This window comes from Callospermophilus lateralis, unplaced genomic scaffold (assembly GCF_048772815.1).
Source record: "Callospermophilus lateralis isolate mCalLat2 unplaced genomic scaffold, mCalLat2.hap1 Scaffold_1954, whole genome shotgun sequence".
NCBI classification, from domain to species: domain Eukaryota; kingdom Metazoa; phylum Chordata; class Mammalia; order Rodentia; family Sciuridae; genus Callospermophilus; species Callospermophilus lateralis.
Window position 1 is genome coordinate 255,643 of NW_027512963.1, and position 13,002 is coordinate 268,644.

Genomic DNA, 13,002 nt, shown 5'->3' on the forward strand with positions numbered 1-13,002 from the left:
CACCCATCCACCCACCCATCTAGTCATCCATCCACTTACCCACCCACCACTCACCCACCCACCACTCACCCACCCACCACTTATCCACCCACCCAATCACCCACCCACTCACACATCCACCTACACATCCATCCGTCCACTTACCCACCCACTCACCCACCCCCACTCACCCACCCACCCACTCACCCACCCACTCACACATCCGCCTACACATCCATCCACACATCCAACCATCCACCACCCATCTAGTCATCCAACCACCCACCCACCCACTCACCCACCCCCCACTCACCCACCCCCCACTCACCCATCCACCCACTCACCCACCCACCCACTCACCCACTCACTCACTCATCCACTCACCCACCCATTCACCTACCCACTCACACTTCCACCCACCCACCCACCCATTTACTCATCCATCCATTCACCCATTCACCCACTCACCCACCCACTCACACATTTACCTACTCATCTACACATACATCCACACATCCACTCACCCACTGACCTACCCACCCATCCACTCACTTATCCACTCACCCACCCACACATCCAGCTACTCACCTACCCACTCACACATCTACTCATCCTCCTACTCACCCACCCACCCACCCACTCGCTCAACCCATCTCCTCCAGAGCGTTCAACATGCCAAGCACTGCTCTGTACCCGTAGACACAGGAACTGCCCCCTCAGGGACATTTACTGGGACAGACACAGAAGCTGATGCACCACTCTACGGCAGCTTCGGGTGGTGAGTGTGCCACGGGGAAAAGCTGACGAGGCCAGCAGAGAGGGCGGGGAGCTGCTCTCTCTCTGGAATTCAGGTCATTTGGTATTTTCCTTGTCAACTTGATACTGTTGTCTGTGAGTGCTTACAGAATTATAACCTCTGATGCAATATCTTGAGATGATTTGAGATAATGCACCATCACCTCTAGGCTAGACAAAACATAAGACTGACTTCCAGTGTGATTCTGACCCCAATAAAATGAAGACTAAATAACTGTAAAATCATAGACGTTAAAGTTAAAACCCAGTACTTCTACTTAGGACTGGCAAAACTGGTCTGCTAGATAATTAAAGCCAAAACTTAGAGATTAAAGATAAAAAGGGTCAAGGAGCATAGCCAATATTTGGCGCTTGTCCTCTGAGGTCAGCTTGAACCCAGGGAACGATGGGGACTTCTCTAAGGGCTTTACAAGTCTGGGCCACATGACCTCTTCATCAGGAGGGTCAATGAGTCAGACCCTAGAGAATAGGGAGCCAACCAAGACACATTCTGCAAAGAGAAGGGTCACTGGGAAGGGAAATGAATGTCCCTAGCGCTTCCAAAGGAAGCCACATGTGGTCAGAAAGACCTTGACCTATCCTAGCAGATGGCCCTAGGGAAGTAAGAGGCTTCTCACAAGTTCCCAGGACTGACCCCCTAAGGAATTTCAGCTGATTCTTAGCAATTTTCACCAAGTTGGTCTAGAACACCTGGCGGAAGGTTTACAAAGCACAGCTGTACATGGGACAGCGTTCATAGCTCCGGTGGCACAATTGGTGGCAAAGACATTAGAGATCACCAGGAAGTTACAACTAAACAGACTGTAACCCACCTGCCCTGGACCAGTGTTGCCAGTTGCTCTGTGCATAATCAGACAGGACCCTCCCCGGGAGATCCTCTGTGGGAGGGCTCCTCTCCTTACAAGAAGTAAAAAGATCCAAAAATAAACATCATGTCACCCCTTTAAACCAGGAGATGCTAATTAGGTAAAAAAATAAAATAGAATGTCCAACTCCTGAAGCTTCTGTGGAGGGGTCCGTTCACTGTCTTTCTGTCCACCCTGCAGCAATGAAGAGGGACAGGCGGCCCCTGGGCTCATCACGGCAGGGTAAAACCAGCCTCTGATGGTTGGGAGTGCACTCCTGAAACACCCAGCGAACTGACCACCCAAGATAGAGGAGCTGCACCCCAAGAGGCCCCAGGACAAGAGCCCTCCAGTCACTCTGGACACTGACTATGGAGGGCAGAAGTCTGACTGCTAGCCCGATGAATGGGCTTCTCCTACTCCCCATATTGGTCTATTTCCTGGGGTACCCCCAGGCACTCCTGTTTGCTAACATACTGACCTGACTTGTCTCCTGCTTAGAGGCCATGAAATTGCACGTGGTCCTCCAGAGTCACCAGTGGTGTAACCAGGAGGACATGGACAAAAGTGACGTCCTTAAAAGGGTATAAAAGGGTCTCAAAATCAGGGGGTGGGATGTGATGGCAAAACCAGACAGCCTGCGCGTGCAGGGCTGCAGTGTGCTTCCGCGGTAATGGAATGGAGGTTTGCAAACTATTAAGGTCTGAACTCTGGGGGAGGGGACAGGTCGCCTACCCAGCACAGCCCTGAACCAAAACCTTTGCCGTCCTGCCTGGCTCTGGTGGCTGTGCTGCCCAAGGCCCTCAGTCCCTAACTCAGGCTCCCAGACTACGTAAAACCAAGGGCCACAAAATAAGAAGAGGGGAGTGAAACCAGGGATGGTACAGTGTTGAGGATAAATCAGGGTCCGGACCGTTCCCCCAGTTGGAGATTGAACACTGGAGAAACACGGAGGCGAGAGCAGAGGGTTAGGATAGCAGGAGAGAGCAGGGAGGGACGGAGACCCCCTGCAGAGGAGGGGACCAGGCTGGTGCTGGGGAGTGGGCCTCCTGCCCCTTTAGCCTCTCTTCTTGAGCCCCTCCTCCCCTTTCCTTGCCTGGGAGGTCAGAAGGGAAAAGCCTCCCAGGTGCTGCTCATCTGCCCAGAGGCTGGCAGGGGCCACAGGAGGTGCTTCCTGAACAGCTCCTGGGGAGGGCCACTCCCTGGAGCAGTCACCTTGCAAAGGGGGGGGGGGGCAGCTCTGCTGGTTTCAGCATTTTATGTCCTCTTGACTCATCCCCACCCCCATCTTCCTGACCCAACCATTCACCACCTACACTGACTGTCCTTTGTCCCCCTCGGGAGGGGGCATAAACCTGGCAGCTTTCACTTTACCAAAGAGGGACATTAGAGCTTTAGAAGGTATTACTGCCAACGTAAGCACCTTAGAGAAAGTTTTGAAATTAAGTTAAATTAAATTTATTTATTTATAGATACTGGGGATTGAACCCAGGCACACTTTACCACTGAGCCACACCCCCAGTACTTTTTATCTTTTAAATTTTGAGACAGGGTCTTGCTAAATTGCTGAGGCTGGCTTTGAACTTGTGATCCTCCTGCCTCAGCCTCCTGAGTCACTGGGATTATAGGTGTGTGCCACAGCATCCATCTCCTTAGAACAAATTGCAAGAAAAGACATCATCTCAGTCTGAAGGATAGTCTTTTAAAGTAAACATTTTTACTCATTTCTCATTTATTTAATCTAATTTTACCAAAAACTTTTGAAAAACCACTATTCTGGATGAAATTGGGTCCTCCCAACATTCAAACGTTGAGGTTCTGACCTCCAGTACCTCAGAACGTGACCTTATTTGGAAACAGCTTCAGTGCAAATGTAACTAGTTAAGCTGGGGTCACACTTCCGGAGTGTGGGTCCCAACCAACCTGGCCTGTGTCCTTATGGAAAGAGGAAGGAAGAATGGACACACACACACCATGTGCAGGTGGACGCCGAGCTCGAGGGACACTTCTAGAGACCAAGGTCACCCAGGAGGCCAGCCAACCCCCAGAGGCTGGGGCTGGGGCAGGGGCCCCTTGCAGCCCCCCACCCCACCCCACTTTTTAGGTCTGCAGGCCTCAGATCACACCCAAGAAACACCAACAGTCACAGAATCAAAGCAGATTCAGCATTTTGTGTCAAAGCTTGTATCTGCATAAATACAAAATTCTGAGACGTGGGAAATCCGGCCCTGGTAAATACAAATCACACCAACCACGCCTCTGCCAACCTGGGATTGCAGGAAAGACCTGATGATCCCCCATCCATTTCTCACCAGCAAATACTTGCAGGAGCACATTCTGGCACATTGCAGAGACAGCCCCCTTGAGCGCCAGGCTGGGACTGTGCCCGGCGGATTTCTCCAACCTGAGCTGCCAGCCTCAAGCGTGATGAGGCGTGTGCTGCCATGCGCTGGCCGTGGCTGTGGGTCTGCAGGAGTCAAGCAGGAGGACTTCGAGTCAACACGCCACATTTCCATTTGAGAGCAACTTGCTTGCTCTAACAAACTCAGAGAATTTTAGATGGAAGGCCATCACGTGTTTAAGCCCAAAGGAATTAATTATTTTCTAAACAGCAAGCCATTCACCGGAAAGAGAACTTGTTTGGCAGTCACAACTTTTTATTAAAAATGTAATGCAGAAAACAGAATTTTTAGTTCTAATTTTTATTGTTAACATCTTAATGTATTTCTTTCCACTTACCAAAGATAAAGTTTGGACAATATTATATAGTTTTGTATCCTGTACTTTTACATAACAAAAAAACTCACATGTGGAAAAAAACATTCTAAAATAGTTTTTACGATCTTCAAAAATAGTCTGTTGTCTTGATGCAAAGCAACGTTTTCAAACCAATTCTACATTGTCAGCCATAAATGGTTTTCCAAATTCTTAATCTCATAGTCTTCAAATCACAGTGCAGCGTGCATTCTTCTGTGTAATAATCTGGGTAAGCAGGTGTTGAGACTTGAGATGTGGGTAGCACTGTCAACCACTGGGCCACTGCTATGCAGCTTTGCATTCTGTACTTTGTGGCATTTGTTCTGGTGGAGAGTGTGAAGGAAGAACCTACCTTTCATATGCTCCAAAGGTTCTGTGTCCTCAGGGGTCAGTCTGGTCTGCATCTGGGACCTGCTTCTCCACAGGGGGCAGGAGCACGTGCCAGAGACCTCTTCAGCCTTCCACGGGCTGCAGCTGCAGGGTCCTCCCACAGCGACCGTGGCCCGTCCCTGTCCCTGTCTCCTCCAGCCTTCCCAGGGTTGTTTTTATCTGCTTGTTTCTTGCAACATTTTTTAAAATTGATTTTTAAAATCAGAAACTCTGTGCACCTCCAGGCTGTTTGTGTGAAGAGGTAGACCCTGGAGCTCCCTGCCCAGCTGAGTGACGGAGTGATCATGTTGCCTGCAACCGTCTACAGTCTGGGTTCTTCCTCCCAGTGGTGGTGCCAGGACTTCTTTCTCACATTTGATGGCCTTTCTAGAAGCTCCAGGACCGGGTGACGGCTGGTCGGTCACGGTCATAAACACAGTTCCTCCTGAACTTCAAAGTGTCCATAGCAGGTACCTCACTCTCCAGATGATGTCACCTGGCTAAAAGAGTCTTCTGTTGAGGAGAGTGTCCTTCTCTTCCAACTCTGCCAGAGGCTTGTATCAGAAAACATTTGAAACCTTCACAAGTAGCCGTAGAACAGGTGACAAATAACCACACAATGTCAAGCCTTGTCCTGTTACTCTAAGTTACTGGATTAAAGCACTGTCCCACAATGAGCCGCACTCATAATCTGGACAGAGTCATAGTAGATTGTTCTTTGAATACACTGAAGGGTTTTAAAAGCACATTACTGTACACAAATGTACAGTCTACAGCAGGCATGTGTACAGGGCATACATGTGTGTATGTGTCCATGCATGTGCATGCACCTGTGCAGGAATCAAGTGCATGTGGGTGCATGCATGGGAGTGCATGCACATACAGTCATGTGCATGTGAGTGAGTGTGTTACATGTGCATGTGTGTGTCCCTGTGCAAGAATGCATGCACATATACTCATGATGGGTGTGCATGTGCTCGTGTGTGCTCTGTTCACAGGGGCTTATCTATTCTGCAAGCACATGTGCACACAAGCCAACAGGACACAGCTCCATAGACAGTTCTGGAATCCTCTTGACTCAGGTTTTTTATTTTTATTTTTTTGGTACTGGGGATTGAACTCAGGGGCACTCAACCACTGAGCCACACCGCCAAACCTATTTTTTTTTTTTTTTTTGTATTTATGTAGAGACAGGGTCTCACTGAGTTGCTTAGCAACTTGCTTTTGCCAACAGGGCTTTGAATTCACAAGCCTCCTGCCTCTGCCCCCCGGGCTGCTGGGATCACAGGCGTCGACACTGCACCTGGTTTGACTCAGTTTTTATTTCACTTTATAAAAACAGTTTTGTATATGAGAAACTTCTATAAAATAAGAAGTTTTTAGGGAAATAAAACTACCACATTTTTTCCCAACATTATTTGGCCTGGGTCTGTCAGCTCTTCACTCTCTGTGAACACATTTTCACATAACTTTAACGACAGCTAGGCGTGTGCAGAATCCAGCTGTGCCCCTTTCCCTTGCAATTGTTATGCATGACTTTCAACCTTCATCGTGAGCCATTGTCCTCATATTTTAATTCTAAACACTGCATGATGTTCCATTGCTATTTTATACTGTAACTACATAATGTTCCCACTGTTAGCAAGTTTATTACTGCCTTAGAAACTTCAATTTCATGAGCATCTTTGTGTATGTAATTTTTTAAAGGTTTCGTTATGTTATTTGCTGAGGATAAATATCCAGAAGTGGATTGGTGTGTCAGAGTGTGGACATTTTAATGGCTCTTTGCAATTGCCAGCTTGTCCCCAAATAGGACTGTGCTGGTCCACTAGGTGTCCCTAACAGAACACCAACAGACAGTGTTTCCAGTCATAGAAACCATTCCTCAAGGTCCCGGAGGCTGGAAGTGGAGACCAAGGTGCCAATAGGGCTGGTTCCTTCTGAGGGCCTCTGGGCCGTGGACGACCGTAAGTCACCCTTCCATGAGGACACCAGCCGCTGGTTCAAGGCCACTCAAGTGACCTCATTTTACCTAATGACCCTTTTTGCCTAATTTGCCTTGCAAGGCTACATTCCGAGGAGCTCTGGACTGGGACTTCAGCACATGAATCCGGGGACAGGATTCAGCATGTGACCAGTACTGCGCACTGGTCATCTCGCCTCTGACTTCCACCAACGCACCTCTTCTGCAGGGCCTGGTCAGAGCTAGGGGGTTCAATGCAGCAGTAGAATAAACAGTAGAATGTTCCTTCCCATCAGCCCCCTTCCTTTTAGTCCAGATTTGGGGAAAGGCCACCAACCCCACGCAGAGCAAGGGCCCTCGGCAGTGGGGCCCCAGCAACTGCAGCTCCCGAGGCACCTGCCCCAGGCCCCTGTGTCTGGGAACGAGACACCTGCCTTCTCCTCACCTCCTTGGGGCCCAGTCCGAGAGCCTGAAGCTCACTTTCCAGAAGCTTCCCTGTTCCTACCCTCACCCTCGTCGGTTCCCTTGGGAGCATCCCTGTGCTGAGTCTGTGCGTCATACAGGTAGTGTTGGGGTCCCCTGGGCAGGGGACAGTCCTGGGGTAACAAAGGTGCCATTCTTTCTCCCCAGAAACTTCCATATGAATCCTGCGGCAGATACTCCCAGGAGGTGTGGTGTGTCCCCACATGGCAGAGGGCAGACCACCTGGGCTGGGAGTGGAGGCAGGGAGTGGAGGCCCGGCAGCAACGTCCAGCCTCCTCAGGCTCTGCTTGCCCCTCTCACTTCATGAGGGGAGACTGGAGGAGGACGAGCCTCTGCTGGCCTTGCAGCCCACTCTGGGGTAGAGTGACCCCAGCCTCCACCTGGGAACTGGGGCTGCAGGGCCATGATCCCCGAGCCACCAGGCTGCAGGATAGACGTAAGAAGGGCCAAGGAGGCGCAAGCAGGAGCCCAGCCAGGCGAGGGCACCTGAAAGGAACCTCAGGACACCAAAGCGCCGAGCACAGGTGTCCTTCCCAGACCCACAGCTTCCCGGCCCATCACGCCCAGACCCAGGTGGACTCCCAGCAAAGGCTGAGAGGTTTTTGTTTGTTTGGCCAAAGCCCCCTGCAGAGCCTGTGGAGTCAGGAATCAGCCACTGAGGGGGAGGGCACGGATGTCACTGTCCTCAGTCAGGGACGGTCTCCTCCAGAGTGGTGGAGCCTCTGTTCTGCCCTGCCCTGCCCTTGACCTCATCACATTGCTCTGACTTGACTTCAGCCAACTGCAGGGATTTCTCTGGGTCACTGAGCTGCACTCAAGCGCTGGGGGGAGAGGGGCCCACGTGGGCTATGCAAGGGGGGACCCAGTGCTTCCGGAGTTCGCGGAGCCTGATGACCGTGTCATCGTGGAAAGCATCGGACTCACTGGCCGGGTCTTCCACCGCTCTCCCCGCAGGTCCAACTGGTCTAGGAGCCTCTCTTGCCAGGCCCAGGGTCAGCAGGCACGTCCACACGTTGGACGTGAGGGGGACCTTGGTCCTTTGGATGCCATCCCACCCCTCTGAATTGTCCAGCTTTCCAAAGAGCACCCCTGAGTCAGGGCCACTGAGGTGGGGCCCCTCTCTGTGGTGCAGACAAGGGCAGCACACACGGGGCCTCTTGTGGGTGTCCCTCATGCTGCCCCTGGCACCCAGCTGTCACCCAGAGCACATGGGGGACCACAACATCCTGCCCCGGCAACCAGCCGGGACTGTGAGGCTGATGTTGGTGGAATAACGGGAGCAGAGGCTGTAACCCGCAGGCCACTCTCCACCTGCCCCTGGCCACGTGGCAGCCACGCTCCAGGTAGCACTGGGGGCTTGAGCCTGAGCCAGACCCTGCATGCCAAGGTCACTCTGAGGCCACATCACAGGGGGGTGGGGTGCCAGGACAAGGAGGCCAGCAGGCTGGACAGACGCGGGCCATGAGGCACCTCCCCAGCGCAGACTCCCGTCCTCCTTGGGCTCCTGGGAGGCTGCCACAGGCGGTGGACACCCACGGGGGAGCCCCCACAGCTGCCGGGGCTATCCCTGAAGGAAAACCTCCTCCAGGAAGCTGTGGCCTCCCCAGGCCTGTGACATGCTCTTGTTCCACGGTGACAGCCGGTGTGACCTCACTGCTCTCTCTGGCCCACCCCTACTGTCAACCAGAGGCCTCAAGATGTTTGATTCCAAAATAGTCCACCTATGTCACTCTTTAAGTCATTCTTCTGGGGAGTCCTGGAACCTGGCCCTGCGGGGCCCTCGCCGTGAGCTCTCCCATCCGCCCTTGGTCTTGGTTTTCTCAGGTGACTTTCTGTCTCTGCTCCTTCCTGCTGCCTCAGAGGGGGCTTTCACTCCTCCTCCAACCACGTGCCTCCCAGCTCTTCTCCTCCGCTCCTGAGAGTTCATGCCCCACAACTGGCTCTCTCCTGTGGTTTCCTGTTTTTATTTCGCAGTCGTAATGTCTTTTTAGCTGATTTGATATTTTATGATTATCTTAGATTATTGGCCGATTTATTTTGATGATTCTGCTTCAGATTAGAAGGCTGTCTATTTCAGGGTGGTGACCGCTGGCCCCATTATTACGACATACAAAGTCTTTCTGCATGAAGTATGCAGGCTAGATCACTAAACTTAGGAAAATAGAAAATTTTAATTTTAGTCACGGTAATAAACTCAAAGTCATATTTTATAATATGTTATAAAAATGTCTTGCTTTCATTAGCGTTCTTTAAATTCACTTCTTGGTTTACTGGCTTCAATATGACATTTTACAAGTTGCTCAAAATAATAATAATAGCAATAATGTTATTAATATTAATAATATTTTTAAACATAGTCCTTTCCTTTTCTTAAAATAATTTCATAATCTTTCCTTGATTCTCAGGGCACTGTGGATGTTGAAGTCTGCTTCTTGCTGAACTTTGTATAATGTTCGTTCTATTGGAAGCAGCGTGCCAGATTAGAGCTGAACAGAAAACGCTGAAGGTGGGTGGAGGTGTAATCTGGGCCATGTGGAGCCTGCAGCCTCCTGTCCTCAGTCTCCAGAGGAGCATGTGTGCATCGCCACACAAGTCCATAGCTGTCTTGCCAGAGCCCGAAAGCAAGGCCTGGGGAGGTCAGCTCAAATCCTGATGGATGTCCAGGGTCTGCAGCCACCCAGCTGGCGATGTGCCCCCTCCACCCCGCCCAGGCGCCCCGGTGACTATCCCTGACTGAGTCCTGTGAGGAGCCCTTTCTGGGTGCCATTGTCTGGATCCTGTGTCCCCCAAGAAATCTAGTGTTAAAGGCTTGGTCCCCAGCATGGTGTCTGGAGGTGGGGGACATTTAGGGGGCCAGTTGGCAGGTCTTTAGGTCCCTGGGGGATCTGGGGCCCTGCCCCTGCTCTGCTGTTTTGTGTGAGGCCAGCAGTTTTGCTCTGCCCTGAGCTTATGGGGGAAGGGTTGCCTGGCCACAGGGACAGAGCCGTGGGGCCCACTGGTCATGACCGCAACTTCCAGAGCTGAGCCAAAGTAAGTGATTGTCTCAGGTGCCTGTGTGGCCACGTGAAGCTGACCAACGCCCAGGTTGTTTGTGTCTGCCAGAGGCCTGCGGGAAGGAACTGGACCCTGTTGCAGCCCCTAACAGCTGTCTGTGTGATTTCTACATTGATGAACAAGACTGGGGACTCATTTACAGACCAGGGGCCAAGTTTCATTTTCTGTGACAAATCTAGGTAGGTTCCCCTGCTACTTTCCATCTCGCTTCCTCCAGATTTCTCCCTGATAGTACAATGAACCAAGAGCCCAGCACTGCGTTATTTCTTGCCAAGATTCTTGTGTTGAAACGATCGAGCCCCTGGGATTGGGACGGTGCCCCTTTGCTGGGTGCAGCAGAGCAAATGGTCGCACTGAAAACATTGCTGCTGGCCTGGAAAGAGCACGGGCTGGCATGGGCTGGGGGAGCCCAATGCCGGCCAACATCATGCCCTCTGCCCTTGGGCAAGCGCAGCCCCCAGCACTCAGCCGAGAATAAGACATAGTCCAGAAGCCTTTTTAACATGAAGGGTGTTCATTTCACACAGCCAAACGCAGCTGGTCGTTTGCTCAGAGCCAAACCCCACCTCAGGTCCAGCTCGATGGCCTTCCTGGGTTGATTTGCCAGGCGGCAGCAGAGTAGAAGGGCAGGTGAAGAGGGGAGAGGAGAGGTGCTGATTACCCACAGGCTAACAGTGGGGGAAAGACAGCTAGGGCAAAAAGAATATTTTTAAGAAGCAAGAGCCTCCTGGGGCCATTTGGGCGAGCACGTTCTGTGCAAGACACCCTGCTAACCTCTGAAGGCCTCGGAGCAAACTTGTGAAAATTAGCCCAATTAATGAAAGGGTTGATACCAAGTACCTGTGTGTGTCTGCCAGAGGCCTGCGGGAAGGAACCTGGACCCTGGTTGCAGCCAGGGGGATTGTGGGCCCACTCCTGCCGTCTCTCACGGACAGTGGCGGTTAAGTCCTGAGCCTGTGAGACTCCGTGTCCTGGTGGAGGAGTCGGTCAGTCTCCTGGGGACGCCTGAGACAAGCTTTCTGCTCTGGACACGAGGCTGGAGGTGAGCTCCATCTGGCTTGTTTCTGAGTCCCACGGAAGCTCAGACCCGGCCTCAGCCTGACGCTCCTCTCTGTGGCAGGACAATGAGGCTGCCTTCCCCACACGGCCACTCTGGAGCCCACCTCGGCCCCTGAGCGCAGAACTGGAGTTTCACTTGGAACCTTGCCTTTGCACCTGGGCACTTGCTGGGATCTGATGGTGTTGATGACGTCATTCTCAGCTGGCAGTGTCACCCTATGCCACCTATCCTATGGGCCAACTGAAGAGGTGAAGGCGGTACCCCTATCACAACCAAGGAGCCGCCAGCTCCGGAGCCATCCACTAGCCATGGAATCCTCTGACAGCTGACCGCTCAGCTCAGCTGGCCAGAAGCCAGGTCCATTCCTAGAAAATCCTGTCAAACGTCCACTTGGCCTGGGAGATATGGGGGCACCTGACTTGTGGTACTGCTGACAAATTTCTGCTGTGAGCCTGAAAATGAGGGAAATCAAAAATGGGCCTTTCCCCTCTAGCCTGCCCCCCGCCGACTCTTGACCCTGTACCAACAAGCCATCCCAGGACTTCAGAACAGGCCCTTCCGGGACGCGATCACTTAGGGTGAGGGCACTGACCCAGGGTGGCCTTTTGTCCAGTGCGACAGCATCCCTGTCGGGGGGAAAGAGACACAGAAGGCCTTGGTCCTGGGATGAGGGAGGAGACTACGATCAAGACACCCGAGGCGGTGAGGAGCATCCTCCTGAGGACCTGGCAGGGAGCGCGCCTCACCACAGCCTGACCCCACTCCTGCCTGCAGCACACAGGGGTGTGTACTCCCGCTGCTTTAAGCCACCTGATTTGGGGTCCTTTGTCACAGCAGCCACAGGAGACTAATGCCATGTGCCACCAATTATAGTTTGCATCTGTGAGGTCAAAGCAAGGCTTCTCCCAGGACAGTAACTTAAAGAACCGGAAACTGTGGCTGGTTTCCCAGAATCTGAAGGGTGACCACCTCCCTTCCCAATTTGAGCAGTGCCCTCACCATCCCTGCAGCTTGGCCAAGCTGCCCACTTCCGCACTGCGCACAGAGGACCTGGACCTTGGGCCTGCATCCTCAGACCTGTCAGAATGGCCACAGTCTCCACTGCTCCACCCCAGGCGCCCAGTCCATGAGAACTAGTCTTGACCATCGAGGCCACCTGACCTTGCAGAGTGTTCTCGTTCTCTCCCTCTCTCTCTCTCTCTCTCTCCCTCCCTCCCTCTCCCTCTGTTTCTCTCTACCCCCCCACAACCCCCATCAGTGTCTCCCTCTTTTCAAAACATTGTTTGCAGACTCAGAAGTTTTCTCTAGTAGAAATCTATTTTTACTATTTTCCACTTACTATTCTAAATTAAGAGTTTGTGAAATCCTGTTTTATTAAAACCCAGAAGCCTGGTCAATAAACCTTTAAAATACTGAGGGAGATGGACCCGTCTGTCCCTAGGTGGACTCCCTTCCTTGTTTCATGGCTTCGGATGGCCACCGGCTCTTCCTGAAAGCCCTTGGCTTGTAAACAGGTCACTGCAGTCTCTGCTGCCACCACATGGCCCTGGCCCCCAGTGTTCAGGTTGGTTTGAGTGTCTCTCTGCTTTTAGGACACAGTTCAATAGAAATACAGTATACTACCATTCAACACGTAGCAATATCTTAACATAAACAACAACATTCTACGATCTGTT